The sequence below is a fragment of the Protomyctophum parallelum genome, assembly GCF_964188405.1.
Source record: "Protomyctophum parallelum genome assembly, chromosome: 1".
NCBI classification, from domain to species: domain Eukaryota; kingdom Metazoa; phylum Chordata; class Actinopteri; order Myctophiformes; family Myctophidae; genus Protomyctophum; species Protomyctophum parallelum.
This window is the reverse complement of record NC_139697.1, coordinates 79,718,765-79,731,094: the sequence shown is the minus strand read 5'-3', so window position 1 is coordinate 79,731,094 and position 12,330 is coordinate 79,718,765. Positions and strand designations below refer to the sequence as shown.

Genomic DNA, 12,330 nt, shown 5'->3' with positions numbered 1-12,330 from the left:
TCCATTCCTTTCGATTGGATATAAAGAAAATATCCCTATATCATTTAAGATCAAATGTATAATAACAGGATCACAATGCAAACTAGAAAAAGTGCCCTTTGGGGCACAGGTGGCGCTATAATAGGCCAATGGGAAAAGGGTGCCATTTGTTCTTGGATGGCAAATGGATGTTTGAGGCATTTTGTTCCAAAAGTCGGCCTCCTGGTGGCGCTATAAAAGGCAGATGTGAAAAATGCAGGTCAAAGGTTTGTTCTTGGCCTCTAGGGAGTGTGCATGCAACGTTTCACGCAGATTGGTGCAGTTATAGGTAAAAGAATAGTGAAAAGCTGCCTCATGGTGGCGCTATAACAGGCCATTCTGGAAGATTTGGGCCAGAGGTTCATCGTTTGCATCCAGGGAGTGTATGTGGAAAGTTTGGCATCGACCGTGTTAAATCGGTGCCGGAGATTAGCTGTTAACGGACGGACGGACGGACACATATGATGAATTCCTGTTCTGTTCTTTAGCTACATAGAAGTGTCTATTTGTATGTCTCTAAATGTTTTGATGAATTGAACAATGTGGACCCTGTTGTAAACAAGTGTAATGCTTAATTGGGTCGTCCACTCACAGTTAACAGTCTTTGTATTGAGTTTGTGCTTAAAATGTACTGTAAATTCTACACTGTTAATAAATATTTCAATCAATCAATCAATCAAAACACATGGATGGACGGACGGAGTGCACAACATACTCTCCTCATATGCCTTCGGCTGGTGGAGACAATAATAAACTTTATTTATATAGCCCATTTCATGACATGAATGTAGTGCAAAGTGCTTTACAGAGCAACAAAGACAAAATAAATGCAAAAACATAAAATAACATTAAAATAATGGCCAAAAAAAACATACAAAAAACTTAAAAGGGCAGCGAATCAGGAAAAACTGAGAACATGAATAAAAAAAATCAACTAAAAGCAAGATTGTGCTTTAAAGCTGTCAACAGAGACTGCCTGTCTACGGTATAGTGGGAGTTAATTCCATGCTTTCGGCCCGTAGAAGCAGAAGGCTGCTTCACCGTGTTTTATATGCCATTGAGGCATTGCCCATACTGTATGCAGACAGCGTCCATCTTGCCAGCAAGGTGGTAGCTAGGTGCAATTTCCCATTGACAGCCCATTCATCCAAACAGAAAAGTCCTATCTGATTGTATTTATCAACGTCAAACTCACCAATATTGCAGCTGTAGGCAAAGCTTGAATTATGTTTGTTTCATACAAATCCACCATAGATATGTTATGAGCTACTTCCTGTCAATAAATTCCTTGCAGGTGAAGTGTTGGAGTTTGGAAGTACTGTTGTATGTTTGTGAACTGAATAGTATTATGTATCTGTGTTGAGGACTCCATCTAAAATGAGATGAGGCAGCTCAGTGGCCTTGTGGTTAGAGTGCATGTCCGCCCTGAGACTGGGAGGTTGGGGTTCAATCATAGGCGGAGCTTGAACTTGACGCCTGGGGGTGCGACTGCTTGGCCAACGATTTTTTTTTACCTTTATTTTATTATTTTAGCGTTTTTACAATGCCCTAACCCCTAAAAATGAGTTATTTAGGTAGTACAGCAGCTCACACACATACACACATGCACTACAGCCATACAGCGAGTCATCATATCATGATAAGAGAGATGATTACAAACTACAGTCAGAAGCCAGAAGCCCATGGGTTCAATCCCCGGGCCGGGTCATACCAAAGACTCTAAAAATGGGACCCAGTGCCTCCTGCTTGACACTCAGCATCAAGGTTTGGATTGGGGGTAAGTCCCTGCGACATACTAGCGTCATGTCCAGGGGGTGTACTTGTACATCAAGCTGCCTCACGCTACAGAAACAGGAGATAGGCCCCAAGGTTCGGCAAGGCCCTAAGGGGCTCATCCTTTCAATAAAAGTGACGGACGTTGCTTTACTGAGCATGTGTGTCACATGCGTGTGTGAATTGTGTGAAGCCACCAGACAGTGTTATAGTCTAGTAACATGTCAATGTAAATTGGGGTGAAGTCATGCAGCGAGACTTGGACTCTTGGGCTTGGTAGATTGAGCAGTAGACCCTACAGTACAGTATGTTAGAGCTACTACAGTGACCTTTTTATCAGAGGCATTTCATTATATTGTTGCTTTGGGCTGCTTTGTTGCCCGTTCCGTTCTGCTCTATAAATGGTCTGCATCTCTTATCTTCACCCTCGGTGAAAAGGATATTGGATGATTACAAAATACCATGTGGGTGTTCCTGGTGGCTGAGCCAGCACTAGCCACATGCTTCTTGTGAGTCATCAATCTACGTCTCCCCTTCCCCCCCTCCCTCTCTCCTCTTTGGCAGGCATGTGCATACACTGCATAGACATGAGTATATAGACATGAAAGCTCCTGCTCTTTTACCCATCGGTAGTGCTAGTCCATTTACTATGGTGAAAAAAACAAACACAAATGCCCTCTCTCCATGTCTCTCTCTCCATACTCGAAGGCATGCAGCATATTCATGCCCCTTTCTTACTCTCTTGAACTTGAATGCAGCATTCTATGTTGAAAGAATTACCCTTTGAAGTAATCCATCTCCAGTAAAGCTTGATTATACTTAATTGAGCTGGCTGGGAGGTCAAATCCATAGTGAAATTGGTCCGGACGGCTGACGTAGCCACCTAGGCTGCCAATGCCGTCTGCCAGCGTGTCATGGGTTCGACTCCTGATCCCAACGACCTTTGCTGCGTGTCACTCCCTATCTCTCGCTCCCTGTTTTTTGTATGTGTATTAAAAAGGCAGAAAAAGATAAATAAAATAAATCATATAATAGTCAGCCTGGGCCGTGGCTCAGCGGTCCAGGCACCTTATTGGCTGGTAATCCAGTATGGCAGTGTGCCGCGGGTTTGACGGCGTTTACTGCATGTCACTCCCCATTTCCTATCAGCCTACTGTCTATCCCTTTAAAAAAAAAAAAAAAAAAAGGCGAAGCCACAAAAAAAACATAAAAAAACAACATCATAGTCAAATCCATAGTCAAGGTACAAATCCATAGTCGAATCACATCATAGACTGGGAGTTGTGGCTCTTCTTGCAAAGGTTGTTTTTGTCAATGTGCCTCATGATCAATGCAACAAGGTGTCAGTCCCAGGCAGGCAGGGCTGCTCACCTGTTCCCACTCCCCTCATTCTCACCAGTCAACGCACCTGCCTGCCATCAACTCATCACCTCCAGTCTATAAAGCCCGGGTCTTCTATCGCTGCATCGCCAGATCGTACAACAACCACAGTGGTAGTATATGCTTCATTGCTTCTAGCCAGTCAACTATTTGTAGTGACTCTTCCCTGCCTGTGAACTTCAGTATTGATTTAGTTTTTGTATGTTGGATTTTGCCATTTGCCTGAACTGATTGTACTCCTCTCCTCCACCTCAGATCTCACCTGTACTGCCTGCCTGCCTGCCTGTTGCTCTGCTCTGCTCTGCCTGCCTTCCACATTTCCCTCCTCATTCCAAGTTTGTGTGAATAAACGCTTTTGAACTTTAAGAACTTTGTCTGTCTGCACTTTGGTCTGCCAGTTTGGTATTGTGACACGAGGCTGTGTCCACACATGTAGAATACATGCTGAATTGCTCAGTGACCGTAACTTTTGTATGAATATTATTAATGTTTGTGGAGTTACTTTTTCAGTATAATGCTAGATTCCCAGACTAGTCTTTAAAATGAGATTCCTCTAAACCTCTAAATCTAGGTAGTAATGTAAAAACAGAATTTCGCACCAGTTCCTTTTGAAATCCCCTGCCTCCAGATCCCTCTTTTCCCTGCTTTTTGAGGGGCCCTTACAGGTTTAAACTTTGTCTTTAGTTCAATGTTTGTTTTTGTAAATGCCATTGAGAATGAAGGGAAAATTCACATGTGTCATAGTCTCTTTATTATTAATGGCGTTTAATGTTTGTTTGCACAGTTTGTTTTACCTTAGCATTATATCACCTAATCAACATGAGTTAGACTATTATATTAGCGCCCCTCACTTCACGGGACATGGGTGTGATTTTTGGACATTTACGCCCAATCTTGTGTGATCAGTTCTTTGCTAGTTTTGCTAACACTGTTTAGCCACTCAAGTCTAAATGGCATTGGCCTCACCTCCAGGTCTTAAGTCATAGAGGTGCAAAATAGAGCCGTTTGAGTTCTACGGTTTGTCTGCATTTGGGTCCTATTCCTCCACTAACCGTTCCATACCTTTGCAAGACGATTGCTCTGCAGTTATGAATTCCCAAAAATGACATCGCTGTCATTGACCAGTTTAACATGATTTTAAATTGAGATCCTTCGTCTGCTGCCAGTGTACACAAATGTGATGTTAGTTTTTTAGCTGTGGACACGCAGGCACACGCGCACACCTACAGTAGTTGGCTATAAGTGACCAGTGTTTTATCTATTTATATTGGCATTTTGTCTTTTGCCCTTTATTTGATTAAGGTTTATGCAATTTAATCAATTGTATCTGCACATCTTCTCTTTAATCAAATTGACTGCTCTTGTAATCTATTCTCTGTGGCCTACCATATTGGCATATTGACTTGACTGGCTCCTGTGTGCTCCCTCTATGTGAGCCATCCCAGTGTTTTCATGCACAAGTGGTTATTGGATTTGTCTATTGGAATGCGTATGTGTTCAGTTAGTTAGTATGTGTTGTGTTGGGTGGCCGGGTTCTCTGCAGAGGAATAACTCTGGTCACGTGACTTGGACTTGGGTCACAAATGTGATGTGTTTTAGACTCAACTTGACATTGGCCCAGATATATATATATATGCATTATCTTTATTCCTCCAGCTGCTACTGGAGCAGCTGGAGGATTAAAGAGAATTGTGTGTCTGAGCCAATTGCCTCGCATCCTTTACTGCTTGGAGTGCTGCTATAGTTCCACCTCGGTGCTTTTCATTGAGTATTATTTGTTAACTGAGCACCCACAGCCAAGGAGGCAAACCAGGAGCGCACCTGCTCCATACAGACTACTGAGCGCGAGGGCTAAGACACTCTGTTGTAAACGAATGATATCAGAGTATTTCACAAAGGTCTCAATTGTTCGGATATAGTGTTGTTTCATTCAAGCTGATCCACCTGCCTCTCTACAATCAATGCATTCCTTAAAACTGCTCTGCCTGACTGCCTCCCAGTGCGATGAATCTGCCAGCTCGAATACTTAGACAGAAAAATTCAAAAATAACAGATGACTGTACCTTCTTTTATAAAATACCTTGACTAACAGTGAACTAAAGATATATATTTTTGTTCATATGTTTTTAGTCCACAAAGACAGTATTTCCCTCCTGCCTTAAAGCCCTGTGACAGGGCCAGACTGATGTGACCACCTGGGCATGACATCCCTGTGACAGGGCATGTCGGCATCATGGTCAGTGTCATGTCAGTGAAAGAGGACATGGGTAACGCACATCGACAGGCAGGTGCTGGGCTAGAGTCTTCAGTTTAAAGAGTTGTTTTGGTACCTATTCTGGTGTGTGGGCTCTATCCATCTGTAAACGGTATCATGTCGGTATCATTTCAGTGTAATGGTCAGTACCGTGTGACTGATCATAATACTAACCACGATACACTTTTCTTAAAGCAACAAATGCAACCACTTATAGTGACATTTTAACAGTGTTTATATTTATAATGCATACAATATGACCGGTTCCCCTGGGCGATACTGTGGGCAGTGCCGCAGGGACACGGGGTGAGGGGGTCCTTGTTGAGGGCCATCCAGTCTCAGTGTCCGTGTGCTCGGCAGTAAGTCAGATTTGTTTCCGGTGGGGGTTGGCCTCTGCCTGCATTGTCATCTATTCATGGACGAGACGTAGTCGTGGTGGAGAGGCAATGCGGTTCGTTGAGCTGAGCGTTGCCTCACTGCTTTTTGAGGATGATGTGGTCCTGATGGCACCATCGATTGGTGAACTTCAGCTCTCACTGGATTGGTTCGTAGTCTTCAGCTGGGAAGCAGATTGCAATGTGTTTATTCCTGGCCTTATGCAATTATAAAACGTTTTATAATGTGTTGTGGCTATTGTTATGAAGTGGTATGAGTATTTTAAGTGCTTAAGTTATAACTATAATTATACAGTGTTTTAAGCAGATTATAGCGCATTAAAGTATGTATCTATACTATAATGCATTATAAACATGGGATGCATAGCAAGTGTTACCATTATTTGTATACATTTGATATATTATTACTCTGTTAAAGATGTATTACACTTGGCAAAGAGCATTTGACTTGTGACTCAAAGCATGTGACTTGGGACTTGAGCGCAAAGATTTACGTGTGTTTTTAAAAACCTGACTTGGTCCCACCTCTTTGGCAGAGAGCCTCCGGCTCTCTGTACTTCCAAAGTAGTGAGTGATAAGTGTAAGAGTGATATTCACCCTGGGCCTGTACAGAGTATAGAGTTACAGACTGGCGTCAGCAATATATGGCCCCTGGAGAACAAGATTACACCCAAGGCAGCGTCACAAATGACCTGACATGTTGATGTTCTGAGTTTTATTAAAAAATACATACCTTTGCAGAAGCCACATTACGTGACAAGCAGTTATTTGAGTCATAAATCTATGCAAGATAGGATATGAATAGGAAAAGACAGAAAATGTGATGTTCTAGCAAGCAGCTGACAGTTGTTTTTCAACAGTGACATCGTGTATACCGGGACCTACAGTTTCTTGATAAAGGAGAGCATGAGGAGAGCTATGAGGAGAGTTAAAAAATACAAAAGGGATGGATTAAGATATTTGAGACGCTCTCTGATATTTTGAGTATTCATATTGAACCCTGTACTAATAATTCTGGGTTTGTCAGACTCCATGCCTATGTTGACAAGAGCACAGAAACAGCTCTTCTCATATTGTCTGATTACAGCGAAAAAACTAATTCTGACACACTGGAAGAAGGAGGAGGCTCCTGCATTTAAGCACTGGTTAAATGAAATGACTAGTACACTTCATCTTGAGAGAATAAGGTATTTCCTGAGAAACAGGGAGAGACAGTTTGATAAGGTTTGGCTGCCCCTTGTCCATTACTTGAGTAGAAACAATGAATAGACAGGATACCATTGATATGGTTGACTGTACGCATTTTCTTTTCAGATGTTTTCCATGAGCTTTCTATCACTTTATTATATAGTATGCAGTGTCACTGAGCAGTATGGGTGGGAGGGTTAAAGGATTTCTTTCTCTTTTTGTCTTGTTTATTTTTCTTTCATTTTGTTTCATAAAAAAAGTATTTCATATCATGTTTGTAATAATTTATAATCTGTTCAATAAAAACATATTTGACAAAAAAAGGGAAAAGGTTACTTTTAGTGCCTGGAGAGGTATTGTATATTCACTGAAGGATCAACACTTACTGTATTGTAACGGTTAAATACAATAAAGTACCATAATTTATTTTTTTGAGGTGCGCTAACCCCTCCTATATTCAGCTATAATGTAGTGTTTTCGTCTTACACAAACAAATTCCCATTTACAATGAATGAGAATTTACGTCATATACAGTATGTAGACGAGCAAATCGGCTATTTTGTCCTACACAAAGTAGTAATAAATTCCCATTGACAATGAATGGATGATGTAGGCCTACGATGATAGAGCGCCCCTCACTTCACATGGGTAGGAAGGACTGCACAGCAGCATAACACATGTAGATTGGTCATTGGCCGCTGCTGTTTAATGGAGCGATGTGTTTAATTAAATAACATGGGGTTTCACACCAAAACACCTTATCTTATGTAGATAGTAAAAGTTATGGTTATAAAACGGGGGGGGGGGGGAAGTTTTAATCTTAGCCACTTAAAACTTAGGCGTATACTGTACTTAAGCTTATTTATTGCAGTGGAGTTATGGCAAGCTGCCCTACATAATATGGGGGCGGCATTTACAGTGTGGCCCAGTGGCCAATGAGGCATATCTACCTATTTTTGTCTATGCTGCACAGTAGAAGATAATCACCAGCTGGAGAAAATCTGGCTTAAAACGAAGGGAGTTACAAAAGTGGAATTTGCATTAGAGGAAGATACACCGCAACACCACTAGGTGGCACATCCATCAATCAAATTGAAAGAATAGAGAAAATAATCATATACTGGAAACATTCATATACATTAAAGCATGTATTGGACAAATAAAGGCAACCGTTTATAGTGTGACAGCGGTGATCTATGCAGACAATTTGCAAAAAGCTTAGCGTCCATTACTATGCCTGTTATTAGACACTCAACTAATCCAGTGCCCATTTAGTAGCACAGATGAAAGTCAACTGAAGTGTTGGCTGCTTCCTTTGCTTCCCTTCTTTGAGCACTTTTGCACCGCCACTGCATACCTAAATGCTAAATTAAGTTGTTGCTTTATATTTTAGGCTCTAGGGAGACAGTCTGTATTTAACATTTCATGCTAACTAAGCCACCCTGAAGCATGAAAAAAGAAAAGAAGGGAGTGGATATTCAGCCTCAAACCCATTTAATTGATCAAATGTTTATAGCTTGCAGCTGGTTGAGTTTAGGCAGGGGTTTGGTGTGGTTTAATCACTTATAGGCTATTTAAGGTTAGCCTGGGAAGGCATTGGTCTGCTGTGGTTGTGGATTGGTGAGGGCGTTCACCAACACTGCTCTGAGAGTGGAGTGTTTCCAAGCACAGTCACCATTTCCCCCCCTAAGTATCTATTACTCACCCAGAAAGCCTTGAATTCATGGAGATTTTTAAGGGGCCAATTTAAGCCAGAGGTCCCTTCCATTCCATTTGATTTGATTAATTGAAGTAAATACTGTAGGATGCCACGGCAAAACTATGTAAAAAAGAATTTCTAAAGAACTGTGTGTAAATCACTGGGAGGAGTTGGAGGACTACTAATGTCCAGGGCTAGGTGGATGTTTACTGTTGCTCTCGTTAATCTTGGCCTTGATCTGCCCTCCTATTTAATTTGCCTCAATTGGGGTGAGTAATTGATAGGAAAATGTGAAATACTTTAAGTGTAGTATTTAGTAAAAATAATTAATAAAATAAAATACAAAATAAAAAAGGAGACAATTGAACAAGATGTTTCAATGAGAATGTTTTTTCAAAATGTACACTTTATTGTCAACAACAGTACAAAAACAAAAGTTCTGTATTTACAGTAGTACTATGGCCTTCTCGTCTTACACTCTTTGGTTTCACTGCTGACCTGATTATTTGAAAAGGAACAAAAGGCATGAGGACACAATCGACCAGGCAGACAGAGATGCCCACTTCCTGCTTGTGTGCCATTCTATTTATTTATTTGCATGTTTTTTATTAGCCATTCCACAGTACAATGAATCGGGCAACAACACGTGGGACACGTCAGTGGTTCTCAAATACTTTTAACTTCAAGGACGTCCAGTTTGGTATGCATTAGGCAGGGAAACTGTCCAGAAGGAACTCTGCTTACACAGTACACTCGCACAGTAAAGATTGTCTCTGTTCATGTAACGCTGATGCGTGTACAAATTTAACTGGTTCCATATATACACTCTTACTAACCATTTCGTTCCTAACTAGCAATCATTTAGCTGGGGGCCCCCTGGGAACCCCCGCAAGGACCCCTGGGGTTCCTAGACTCCACTTTGAGAACCACTGCACTCAGACATTCCGCGTAATTCAACTAGTATTATCATAAATAATAGTGTTTGGAGAGACGCCGGTTTCAGTAACCCGAACAGTAATTGAGACTGTGGACGGCCGTTGTCTGCCATAAGACTAAAACATTGCGATCATAAATCTGTTCCAAGAAGATTTCAAATATTCAAGTTCAACTTTGCATCTCGAGGACCCCCTGCCATATAAGGCTGTGTGCACTGCTGGGCTACCAACGGAACACTCGTAAATCCTGTCTTATCTGTTCCCTGTGCATTCTCTTTGGTGGGACATCGGGGCATTGCCCGGCATGGGGGAACAGACAGGGCAGAATTATCCATAATGCCTAATTTATGCTCCATCGTACGACTGTGTCGCATGCCGAACATCCACATGCTCACAACGCACCGCGGACGCGGTGAGTTGCAGGTTGTAGATCGGCTATTTTTGGTGCACCAGAGGGCCGCCATCCATATGCAGATATGGCCTCATTTTCCCAATCACAGTCGCTGTCTTCAACATGACTGATGGCTAATTTAGACTTTGTTGTACGTGTACGACTAGTAACCTATTTTAAAATGTTCCGTTGAAAATCTGTCATTTCTGCCGGCGACATTCATACGACGAAGTTTAAATTGGGCTTCATCCTTCAGACCATTTAAACAAAACAAAAAATATATATAATACAGCAAAGAACACACAGACACTGTATCGCCTTATTCACCCCCATGTAACTCTCCTACCATACAGTACCTTTTCAATACTTTCAACGAGGCTGTAAAATAAAAAATAAAAAAACGATCATCTAGCATGCTGTGGCACAGCTATCCTGGTAGGTTTCACTCGGAATATAAATATAATAAAAAACACAAAGATTTTAGGACATTCAGACCCCGGTACATTTGGAGTAGAGGTACTCCGAGGAAAAAAAGATAAACATCTACTTTTAAGCCAAATTTATACTCTATAGCACGATGGTGTCGCTTGCTGAGCTAACAGCATGTGGTGCTCAAGCGACCGACACAGTCATGCAGTGATGTATGAATATGGCGCTTTGACTGAGTGGTCATAACCTATAAAGGATGGCATAACAGGAGAGGAACACTAGAACAAACGATGTGGGAAGGTGAAGGCAATAACGTACTTTCAGTCTTAAACTAGCTTAACTTCAGATGCACAAATCACACAGTGTCTTAGCCCAAGGCCAGGGTATCAAAGTTGAATACAACAAGATGGCCGCACATTCATTACTAACTGCAAATACTTTTTTCTTTTTGCACATTCCTGATAACTGCTTGCCTTTTCACATCCAATAGATTTAGAGCCTAAATCAAGCAAAAAGGAAACCCTTGGGAAAGTGAAGAAACTGACAGTTAAAGTTTAATGAAGAACTGTAGTGAATTATACTTAAAGTGGAAGAACGTCTACGATTTACATAATCAAGTGAGTGAGTGTACTGCAATGCGCTGTCAGCTTACAATCTACATCTACACAACTGCTTTTTTCTTTTGCGGAAACATGACACGGTTGTTTTTTGAATCAAGGACAGTTACGGATCACAGTTACGGTATGCTGCTTGTGTCATGCATTACAAAAAACCAAAAACGTTTGCGGCCTAAAACTATCCCCTGTAAGAAACTCAAGAAAATAATAATACAGGGGTTTTGATGGTGCAGTATACACAGGTTATTATCAACGACTGTTATAATCATTCCTCACTGCCTTGGGAGTCTTAGCTAACTTGGAGGGCGTTATTGACTGCAGAAACAGCAATGAAGTGTCTTTTTCACTGAGCACAGCCAAATGAAGGCTATTCCACACAGCGCATTAAAATCAGCATGCTCATCCATGGGCACACGATGAATTGTTACACAATTTGTATTATTGACATTCTTGCAGGGAAAATGAAGAACTGAACAAAACAAAACAAAACAAAACAATACAAAACAAACACGTACGAAGAGCCAAATCCCACCACATGGCCTCACAGATTGACTCAAACCAAACAAGACGAAACAAAACCAAAGAGCATTCACCAGGAACACAAAACATAAAATGACACAATAGCATGAGGCATGGCCACAGTGCAGCCTACACGTCAGCTGTAGGCACATCCTGTTACAACATTACTCTGTGATTGTGTGCTGCTCACGTGGAGCCTGATGGAAGTTGTCAGCAGTCGTTTGGGAGTCTTCATTTTTGGCGTGTCAAGGCCTCGTTCAACTGCTTCTGTGTCAAAAGAAGAAGAAAGAAATGCTTGCATTAACGTTGTCGTGTTGAGTTTTACTCTTAACGACCTTGTATCTTGAGAGCACATTTTCAAAGCAAACTAATATCTTACAATATCCCTGCCAGCCACGGAAAAAATGTATTGTGATCCAACGTGTGTGCATGCGTGCGGCAGGGCTCAAAGAGAAAAGAAACTGAGGGGAGGACATTTTTTCGTAACCATTATCAACCCTATACTGTAGTGTAGTAGGCTATACTTACCTATAACAAATAGCTAAAATAGCACACCTACAAGCTCACAGTACATCACAGTGCATAACATCGTGACGCTTTGTGAGCTTGTAGATAGGAAAACAAATGTTTGATGTAAAAAATGCCCAAATTAGGAATGCCAGACAAAAAAATATATGTTTTAATTGAATCCCCATCGGTGGCACTGGGTAGGTTTCTGAACTGTCCATAGCC

At 41.4% G+C, this 12,330-nt stretch overlaps 1 protein-coding gene across 2 annotated transcripts in view; it reads right to left on the bottom strand.

The window, feature by feature from the left end:
* Nucleotides 1-9,480: 9,480 nt before the first annotated feature.
* The window catches only part of alcama (activated leukocyte cell adhesion molecule a), a 90,002-nt gene continuing 87,152 nt past the window's right edge, over nt 9,481-12,330 (bottom strand). The window contains exon 15 of one of the 2 annotated variants that reach the window (XM_083765306.1): nt 9,481-11,862. The gene's annotated coding sequence lies outside the window, so the exon portion shown is untranslated. Of the gene's footprint in view, nt 11,866-12,330 lie in introns of both variants that reach the window. The other variant, XM_083765305.1, reaches the window with a different exon arrangement.